A 9,877-nucleotide genomic window follows, 5' to 3' on the forward strand; every position below is an offset into this window, starting at 1 on the left:
CAACTGAGTGCAGTAAAGAATTGAGGTAATGTATAGAAATAAAATGGATCCAGAGCCTGGGGATAGAAACCCAATAATTCCAACTACGGGACTGGAGGAGAAGGGAAGAGGAAGGTAGGTATACAAGGAACCATGTGGGCCTTGGAAGGATACAGGGTGTCTCTTCCTGTACCACTCATGTGATATAATTTAGAAATTGCTTTTGGGGGGGCTCACTGCTCATTAGATCTTTTTATTTTATTTATTTATTTTTAATTTATTTTGCATATTTATTTTTAATTTTTTTTATTTCACCCTATTACAGGAGTACAAATGTTTAGGTTATATGTATTGCCTTTGCCCCACCTGAGTCAGAGATTGAAGTGTGTCCATCCCCCCGAGGGTGCACACCACACCCATTAGGTGTGACTATAACCACCACCTCCTCCTCCCTCACATCTGCCCAGCACCTGATTGATGTTACTACTATATGTGCACTGAGTGTTGATCAGTTAATACCAATTTGATAGTGAGTACCCGTGGTGCTTGTTTTTCCATTTTTGTGATAATTCACTTAGTAGAATGGGCTCTGGCTCTATCCAGGATAATACAAGTGACGCTAGATCACCATTGTTTTTTGTGGCTGAGTAGAACTCCATGGTATACGTATATTACATATACCACATTTAATTAATACAGTCATGTATGGATGGGCACTTGAGTTGTTTCCATGTCTTTGCAATTGTGAATAGTGCTGCTATAAACATTCTAGTGAAGATGTCTTTTTTTATAGAATGTCTTTTGTTCTTTTGAGTAAATGCCCAGAAATGGAATTGCTGGATCAAATGGTAGTTCTACTTGTAGCTCTTTGAAGTATCTCCATATTACTTTCTACAGAGGTTGTACTAGTTTGCAGTCCCACCAGCGGTGTATGAGTGTTCCTATGTCTCCACATCCAGACCAACATTTATTGTTTTCGCTTCATTGTTCTTATGATGAAGAGTTAGTACTTGTAGTTAAGCAAATCACCATATACTTAACTCAATATAAATGAACACAAATATCGAATTTTGCTATTCAGTGAAAGGGAAGTTTGAATCAGACTATGCCAGTTTATTTAGGATATGCCAGGATTTGAGTAGCTTGTAATGTGTTTTTTAAATGTCTTTCTGCTCAAAAATATTAGAACATAATAATGGAGAGGATTTTGGGGGAGTGAAGAAGATTTAGTCGAGGTGGCTACCTTTTTTCAGAATTTTTTATTGAGATATAATTCACATACCATAATATTTACCTAATATTTACCCTTTGACAGTGTACAATTCTGTGACTTTTAATTCAATCACAAAGTTGAGTAATCATCAGCATTATCTAATATCAAAACACTTCACCACCCGAAAAAGAAACCCATTAACAGAAACTCCCCATTACCCCTCTCTTTAGCCTATGAAAATCATTAACTACGTTCTGCCACTATGTATTTGCCTAATTGAACATTTCATATAGGAGGAATTAATCAATATGTTGCCTTTGGGTCTGGCTTCTTTCACTTAGCATAAAATTTTCAAGTGCATCCATAGCTAAATAATATTCCTTTTTGGGAATATACCACATTTTGTTTATTTATTCATTGGGTGATGGATATTTTAGTTGTCACCATTTGTTGGCTAACATGAATAATGCTGCTATGAACATTCATGTACAAGTTTTATGTAAACATATGTTTCATTTCTCTTGGTTATATATTCTGAGTGGATTTGATGGGTCATGTGGTATCTCTGTGTTTATGTTTTTGAGAAATCGCCAAACTAGTTTTCACAGAGGCTATACAATTTTACATTACATTATCATCAATTAGGTATGATTATCTACATCCTTGCCAACACCAATAATTGTCTTTTTATTACAACCACACTTAAGAATGTGAAGTACTACTTCATTGTGGTTTTAATTTTCTTTTCTGTAATGGTTAATTATGTTTCACGTGCTTAGTTACTATTAGTATACCATCTTTGGAGAAATACATATTCAAATTATTTGCCCATTTAAAAAATTATTACAATGAAATTTACATGATGAAATATCAGTCCTTCTAAAGTGAGAAATTCGGTGGCATTTAGTATGTTCAGAATATTATGCAATCACCATCTCTATCTAGTTCCAAATATTTCAAAACATTTTCATCATCCCAAAAGGATCCCCACACCTGTAAGGTAATTTTATCCCATACTCTGTTCCACTGAGCACCCTGAAACCATTAATCTACTTTCTGTCTCTATGGATTTACCTATTCTGGATATTTCACATAAATGGAATTACACATGGAATTATGTGATCTTTTATGTCTGGGTCTGGTTTCTTCCACTTAACATGTTTTCTTTGAGATTCAGCCATGTTGAGGCACACAGTATAGGATTCCTTTTTATTGCTGAATAATATTTAATTGTATGTATATATCACAATGTGTTTATCCATTCATCCATTGATGGATATTAAGTTGTTTCACCTTTTGGCTAGTGCAAATAGTGCTGCTATGAACAGCAAGCCTTTCACCTCCTTGGTAAATTTGTTCCTAACCATTTTATTCTTTTAGATGCTATTATTAATACAATTAAATTTTAAAATATATTTTTGATTGTTAGTTGCTGAATTTTTTTATTAATTCCAATAGATTATTTTATTATTTTTATAGATTATTTGGTATTTTTCACATGTAGAATCATGTTATACATGAATAGAGATAGCTTTACTTTTTCCTTTCCAATTTGGATGTCCTTTCTTTCTTTCTTTCTTTCTTTCTTTCTTCTTTCAATCCTTCCTTTCTTTTTCCTTCTTCCCTCCCTCACTCCCTACCTCCTTTCTCTCTGAATTTCTTTCAATTGCTTGGGTTAGAATTTATAGTACAATGTTGAATGGTATTGGTGAAAAAAAGAATCCTTGTATTATTCTTCATTTTAGAAAAGAAAAGCTTTCAGAATGGCACCATGGTGTGTGATGTTAGCTGTGGATTTTTTATAAATGCCCTTTATCTTTTTGAGAATGTTCTATTTACTAGTAGTTTTCTGATTTTCTTTTTGTATGTATAATAAAACAGTTTTGGGTGTTGGCAAATCTTTTATCTGTGTCAGTTGAAATCATCTTGCCCTCCCACCCGCCGTTCTATTAATGTAGTGTATTACATTGATTGGTTTTATGTTGAGTCATCTTTGCACATTTGGGATAAATCCATGTAGTGCCATTTGATTTGGTTTGCTAATATTTTTCATCTATTTTCATAAGGGATGTTGGTTTGTAATTTTCTTGTCTTGCAATATCTTAGTCTGGATTTGTTACTAGGGTAATAATTGCCTCATAGAATAAGTTAGGAAGTATTCTTTCTTACTTTGTGGAAGAGTTTGTAAAGAATTGCTAATAATTCATTTTTTAAATCCTTGCTAAAATTCACCAGAGAAATCATCTGGTTCTATATTTTCCTTGTTGAGAGGTTTTTTTTTTTTTATTACTGATTCAATCTCTTTAGATGCAATAAGTCTCTTCAGATTTTCTATTTCTTCTTAAGTCAGTTTTGGTGTCTGTGTGTTTATAGAAACTCTGTTACATCTAGGTTGTCTAATTTGTTGACATACATTTTTCATAGCATTCTCTGATAGACTGAATAAATATTACAGATGGTAGATCAGCTCCAAAAATGATTTCAGTAACTTCATATCATGTCCCTGAATAAGGGAAAATATTTATAAAAAGATCACCTAATTACCTAAACTAATGCCTTTGCTAGGTTTGATGGACAGTTTGACAAAAGTGCTATTTCCTTCTTTTACAAGAAACTTCATCTATTATTTTACCTCTACATTAAGCTAGGCTTTCAAGATATTGATTATTGATTCAGAAAAGTATCTGGGTCACATTATTTCAGGCCAACACACAACTGCTTTTCTCCATTACAATTTCCTAGTAATTCCCTCAGCCTCTGGAAATGTTTTCTCTAATATTCAATCACTTGAACTCATTCTGATGATTTGTAAAATCACTTTCAAAGATATTTTCCACTCTGTTCTTCAAAACCTTTTGTCAGGAACTTATAGAGTACCTTACCATTTGGGCTCAGGTCCAGGAAAAAAAAATTGTATACAAAGAAAAACTGAACTGCTTTCTTTCTTTAGTAAATTTAAATAAATTATTATCCTTCTTGAATAATATGGTAAAAATTTTAAGGTCAAATTTATTGCACAAATATTGTAATCTGTTCCACCTATGTGAACAGAAAAAACTGTCCTGGGATTTGTTAAATGTGCACTCTATTTGTTTTGTCTTTAAATATGTGAACTTCTAGAAATAGGTAAACACAAGAATTGCTAGTGACTGAAGGGACAGCCTATTCTGTCTTGATCATTTTACAGGTGGAGAAACACATGCAGAGAGATTTGGTTTCATCCAAGTTTAAGCTTGAGTCCTTTACTGCATTTTTCCCCTTTTCTTATATTTACATTCTACTTTGCTTTATAAAACAGGGACAAAGTACTGAGGATGCAAATGGATACATGGAAGAGAAAAAAATGGAACTTTCACTTATTGCATAATAGCAAGATTTCTAAGTCCTTTACAAAAATCTTATTTTATTACTTATTACAAAAATGTGCAAAGCATGAAACTAAATTCTATAGGCTGTATCTCTTGAAAAAGGTCACAAAGCTGTGTGGTTTGAATCATACTTTGAAACTAGGTCTGTCTGTATTTAAATGTTAACTTTTAAAAAAATCTGTGTAGTGGCATATAATAAAAACACAATGCAAAACATTTCTGTTATTAATTTAGAATAAAACCTGAAATAAAATGTCACAACTCTGTACGTGTTGTTTATCAATCTCTTTTCTCCCTTGCCAGCCCTATGATAGAGATTATAAATGCTAAAAGAATTTCCAAAGCTTCCTTGTATTGAGGCATTGATGGATTGGCACCAGTTTTACTAATGAGATAGACAGTAGTCCACCTCTTCACTTTCTCCCTTTTTATGTTCTAATTCCAAATATACGCAGAGATGATAGCTAGAGCTACAAAAAATCATAGTATGGGGCAAAGAGTACATTGGCTCTACAATTGTTCCACTGCTGACTCAACCCAATGGCCACCTACCTCTGAATTTTATTTTACATGACAAAAACAAATGCCTATTTGTTTAAGTCTTTGCAACAAAGTTTTCTGGTGTACATTTTAGCTAAAATATTCTTAATTGATGCATTTTATCACATCAGGCCTTCATCTAGGTATTACAGCTATATTGTAAATTTATATCACACTTCAGCTAATTCTGTACCTATATTTCTTAAATTAAGTTAGAGTAAGAAAGGTTTTGAGGCATTTTCCAGCTGACTTTTCTTCTACCTCCTAGGATTTTTAGGCTATGTTCTCTGGATGTGCCACACCACAAAACATCAAGCATTATCTGTGCTGAAGAAATCCTGGGGGACTCAGAGACAGGTGTTGCACTTTTAAAAATGAAAGTGCCATATACATACACTGCCAACATCAAACTTTAAACCACCATCATCTCTTGCTTGGACTACTGCCAGAGCCAAGTAATTGAACTCCATTCTTACCCTGCTACAAAGTGTTAACAATATAGTAAAAAATAATTTAAAATAGTTTATCAGATCCATGTCTCTCCTATGCTTGAAGACTTTCAGTGGCATCAAATTCCATGCCTCACCAAGCCCTGTGTCTTGTGCTATTACCTTCCACCATTATTCATGCACTTTCAGCTACACCCTTAGGTATGTCAAGCTATGTCTCATCCCAATCTTTTGGGCTTGTTATTTCCACCGGCTGGGATATTCTTCCCTTAACTCTGTTCCTGGCTGGATCTTTTCTGTTCCTTCCTTCAATATCAGTTTTCATTTTTTTCTTCCATTGGAGACCTTTCTTGAATATCTCTATGCTATACTGTCTCCCAGAATCCTGTTTATCTCCTTATAAATACTTATCATCGTCTCTAATGATTGTCCTTACTTCCTTGTTTATATTAGTAATATCTATCCCCGTGACTACAATGTGAGTTCCATCAGGAAGTGTCTAGACATATTTCATGGTGTTCCTAGCACCAAGAATTGAGCCTGCAAATAGGAGGTGCTCAACAAAATATGGCTGAATGGATGATTGTACTGTGGGCTGACATTAGCCATCCAGTGGAAGGGAGATCACTAAAACAGGTGTAGTGAGAGGCTAAGGATATGTCACAATAATTACTGGAGCCTCTTTTTCTTAATTATCAACCAGACAGGATTTCAAACTAAATTTTAACTTGTACAACAAAATTCTTACTATTACATATTCAATTATGTTCATAAAATAATATTTCTTATAAGATTTTAGATAGTGCCAAGTATATTAGAGTTTTCCAGAGAAACAGAACATTGAACCAATTATATATATTTCTATATATAAATATTTATATATAATATCTATATGTATGTGGAGAGAGAGTGGTTTTTTTTTTTAATTTTAATTAGCTGATGTGATTGTGGAGGCTGCCATAACCAAAACCTGCAGAGTAGGCCCCATGTAGAACCAGGAAAAAATTGCAGGTCAGTCTTTTTCTACTGTTTCCCCTAGTTAGCACACTTCGCTGATGAGAAAGATACTTTTGGCCAGAGATTTCTCCCATAAGGGAAGAAAAAAGGCAAGGAACACAACTAATGTTCCAAGGCTTTTTGGGGTACTGTCTTGGAGACTCACTCCTGACTCAGCTCATACAGAGTGGTGATGGATCTTGCATAGTTAGAATGCCTCAAGGCAGCTAAAAATGGAGAGGAAGGGAAGGTAGATTTCAGCAATCTGAGTGTGTACACTCAACAGCCAGCACCAACCCCCAGCCATGGGGCCCCCAGTGCCTGACACTGATCACAACTGCTGGTGTGAATTGCAACAGCTACATGACTCCCAGAAGTTGGTGTAGCTTCCAGCAGTGGTACCCCTAGCAGGCAGTACAGAGATTAGCAGCCAGCATTGATCATAGTTGTCAATGTTTATCACAGTAGCCAGCACAGAATGCACCAGCCTGCATGGATCTCACAGCCTGGCAAGGATCTCAGCAAACAGTGTTGCTCTTAGAAACTGTCTCTTTTTTGTAGGATTGAGAGAAAGCATACAATACTGAGACACCTCTTTTAGGAAGAAGGGAGAAAAGTGGAGTTTGTATCTCATAGTCCAGGATCTTAGTACCCTGTACAAGGGCAAAAGGGTAGATGGTTCACAGTACCCAGCCCAACTCTGCAGGATTGGTTGAAGGCAAAAATTCTAAAACTTCTCCATAAAGGGGAAGGGAGATGAGTATAACATGCACATTCATCAAATAATATTTGAGAGACTCCCCGAATCTCTACCCAGGCTGATTGATGAAGATATTTTCCTGTCAAGGACAGTCCATAGAGATGTAAAGAGGTGAGTGCTTCTTTAAACATGCAGAAATCACTGCAAGGCTACAAGAAACACGAAGTACCAGAAAAATATGACAATAACAAAGTAACAAAATAAAGCTCCAATAACTAACGCTAAAGGAACATAGATTTATGAATTACTTGACAAATAATTCACAATAATCCTCTTGAAGAAGGTCAGTGAGCCACAAGAGAGCACTGATGGAAAACTAAGTGAAATGAAGAAAAACAATACATGAATGAAATCAAAATATCAACTAAGAGAGATAAACCATAAAAAAGAGGTGGGAACCAAACAGAAAATCTAGAGATGAACAATATAATAAAAATTCAATGAAGAGCTTCAATAACAGATTTGATCAAGCAGAAGAATCTGTTGACTCAAAGAATGGTTATTTGATATTATGTAGTCAAAGGGAAAAAGAAAAAAGAAAAATAAATATACAAATAAGACTAAGCAAAACCTAAAGGACTTAAGGGGAAAACTTCAGGTCAACCAATGGACACATTATGAGAATTCTAAGAGTAGAAGAGAAAGTTAAAGTAGCAGAAAACATATATAAAGAAACAATAGCTGAAAACTTCCCAAATCTGGGCAAGGAAATAAACATCAAGATTCATCAAGCCCAAAGATATCCAAACAGGAGGTACTCAAAAAAGTCTACAGTTAGACATGTAATCAAAGTGCTAAAAGTCAAAGACAAAGAGAGAATTTTGAAGTAGCAAGAGAAAAGTGACTTACCACATATACAAGAGATCCAAAAGACTATCAGAAATTTTGCAAGCCGGAAAGAAGTACAGTAATATATTCAAGATGCTGATAGAAAAAACAAATTTCAGCCAGTAATTCTACATCTGGAAAAGTGTTACTTTAAAAATAAAGGAGAGATAAACACATTCCCAGAAAAATAAAAGCTGAAGATGTTTATCATCAGCAGTCTTGTCTTACAAGAAATGTTTTAGGATGTCCAATTAAAACTAAAGGACAAAAAACATATGAAAGTGTAACACTCACTTTATAAAGATAAATATAAAGACAAATACAGAATACTGTATTACTGTGATGGTAGTGTGCAAGTCACTTGTAATTTTAGTATAAAACTTAAAAGGCCGATTTTAAGGATATTTATAGCTACAAAAATTTGTTGGTGGATCCCTAATAAAAAAAATTTGAATGGTATCATCATTAACATAAAGCATGTGAAAAGACTGAAGTAAAAGTGCAGATAATATTGAAGTTAAGACGTTATCAGTTTAAAACAAACTATTAGAACTATAAGATGTCTTGTGTAAGCCTTATGCTAACCACAAATTACCTATAGAAGATACACAAGAGCAAAACTGAAAGAAATCAAAGATTATCACTGCAAAAAATCAACAAATCACAAAGGATGACAGCAAGGAGGTAAAGAAAAACAAAAGAATCACAAGAAAGACAGATGTAAGTCTTCATGATCAATGATTACTTTAAACATAAATTTATTAAACTCCCCAATCAAAAGGCAGAGAGTGGATGAATGGATGTAAAACCAAGACGTAACTAAATACCATCTACAAAAGTGGCACTTTTGATTTAAGACTAGACATAGGCCGAAAGTGAAGGGATGGCAAAAGATATCCCATGTATGTAGTAGACAAAAAAGAACATGGATGGCTATTTTTATATCAGAAAAAATAGACTTTATCAATTCTCAGACTTTTACCTATAATCAAGTACAGTATTGGTTCTTATCAGTTTAATATCTGATATATTCTATAACCAAGCACAATATGTTAAGTGGATTTTTAGCAGAAAGATGGAATAGGAGCTTTTTCTATCCATTCCATTCATTGATCTGGTATTGCAGTGTCTCCAGCAATAGTGCACCTTTTCCACAAAAAAAGAACATAAGAAAGAAAGAAAAAAATAGATTTTAAGTAAAAATGATAAAAATACAAAGAACTACATTATAGAATAGAAAAATAAATCGTTTATTAGGAAGATGTAACAAGTGTAAATATATATGCATGCAACAACACAGTACCTAAGTATATAAAGAAAATTTTGACATATCTAAAAAGAGAAACAAAAGACAGGAATGCAATAATAGTAGGAGACTTCAATGCCCCACTATCAACAATGGATAGAGCATCCAGGCAGAAAATCAGTAGGGAAACAATGAACTTGAACAACACTATGGACCAAATAAATGTAGTAGACATATATGAAACATTCCATCCAACAGCAGCAGAGTACACATTCTTCTCAAGTGACACAGACCATTTTTTTAAGATAAATCACATGTTAAGCCACAAAACAGCCCTTATCACATTTAATAAGAGTAAAATCATATCAATTTCTTTTTCAGCCACAATGGAAGGAAAATAGCAATTAACAACACAAGAAAAATTAAAAATTCATAAATTTGTGAAAATTAACAACACATGCCTGAACAACCAATGTGTCAACACAGTAATCAAAAGGA

At 33.9% G+C, this 9,877-nt stretch overlaps 1 non-coding gene across 1 annotated transcript; it reads left to right on the forward strand.

Moving 5' to 3' along the window:
- Positions 1-9,095: 9,095 nt before the first annotated feature.
- On the forward strand, positions 9,096-9,284 carry LOC123637508. Its single transcript, XR_006734890.1, has one exon. It is a non-coding gene; the product is annotated as a U2 spliceosomal RNA (small nuclear RNA).
- The last annotated feature ends 593 nt before the right edge of the window (positions 9,285-9,877 follow it).

The sequence above is a fragment of the Lemur catta genome, chromosome 4 (assembly GCF_020740605.2).
Source record: "Lemur catta isolate mLemCat1 chromosome 4, mLemCat1.pri, whole genome shotgun sequence".
Classification (NCBI taxonomy): Eukaryota; Metazoa; Chordata; class Mammalia; order Primates; family Lemuridae; genus Lemur; species Lemur catta.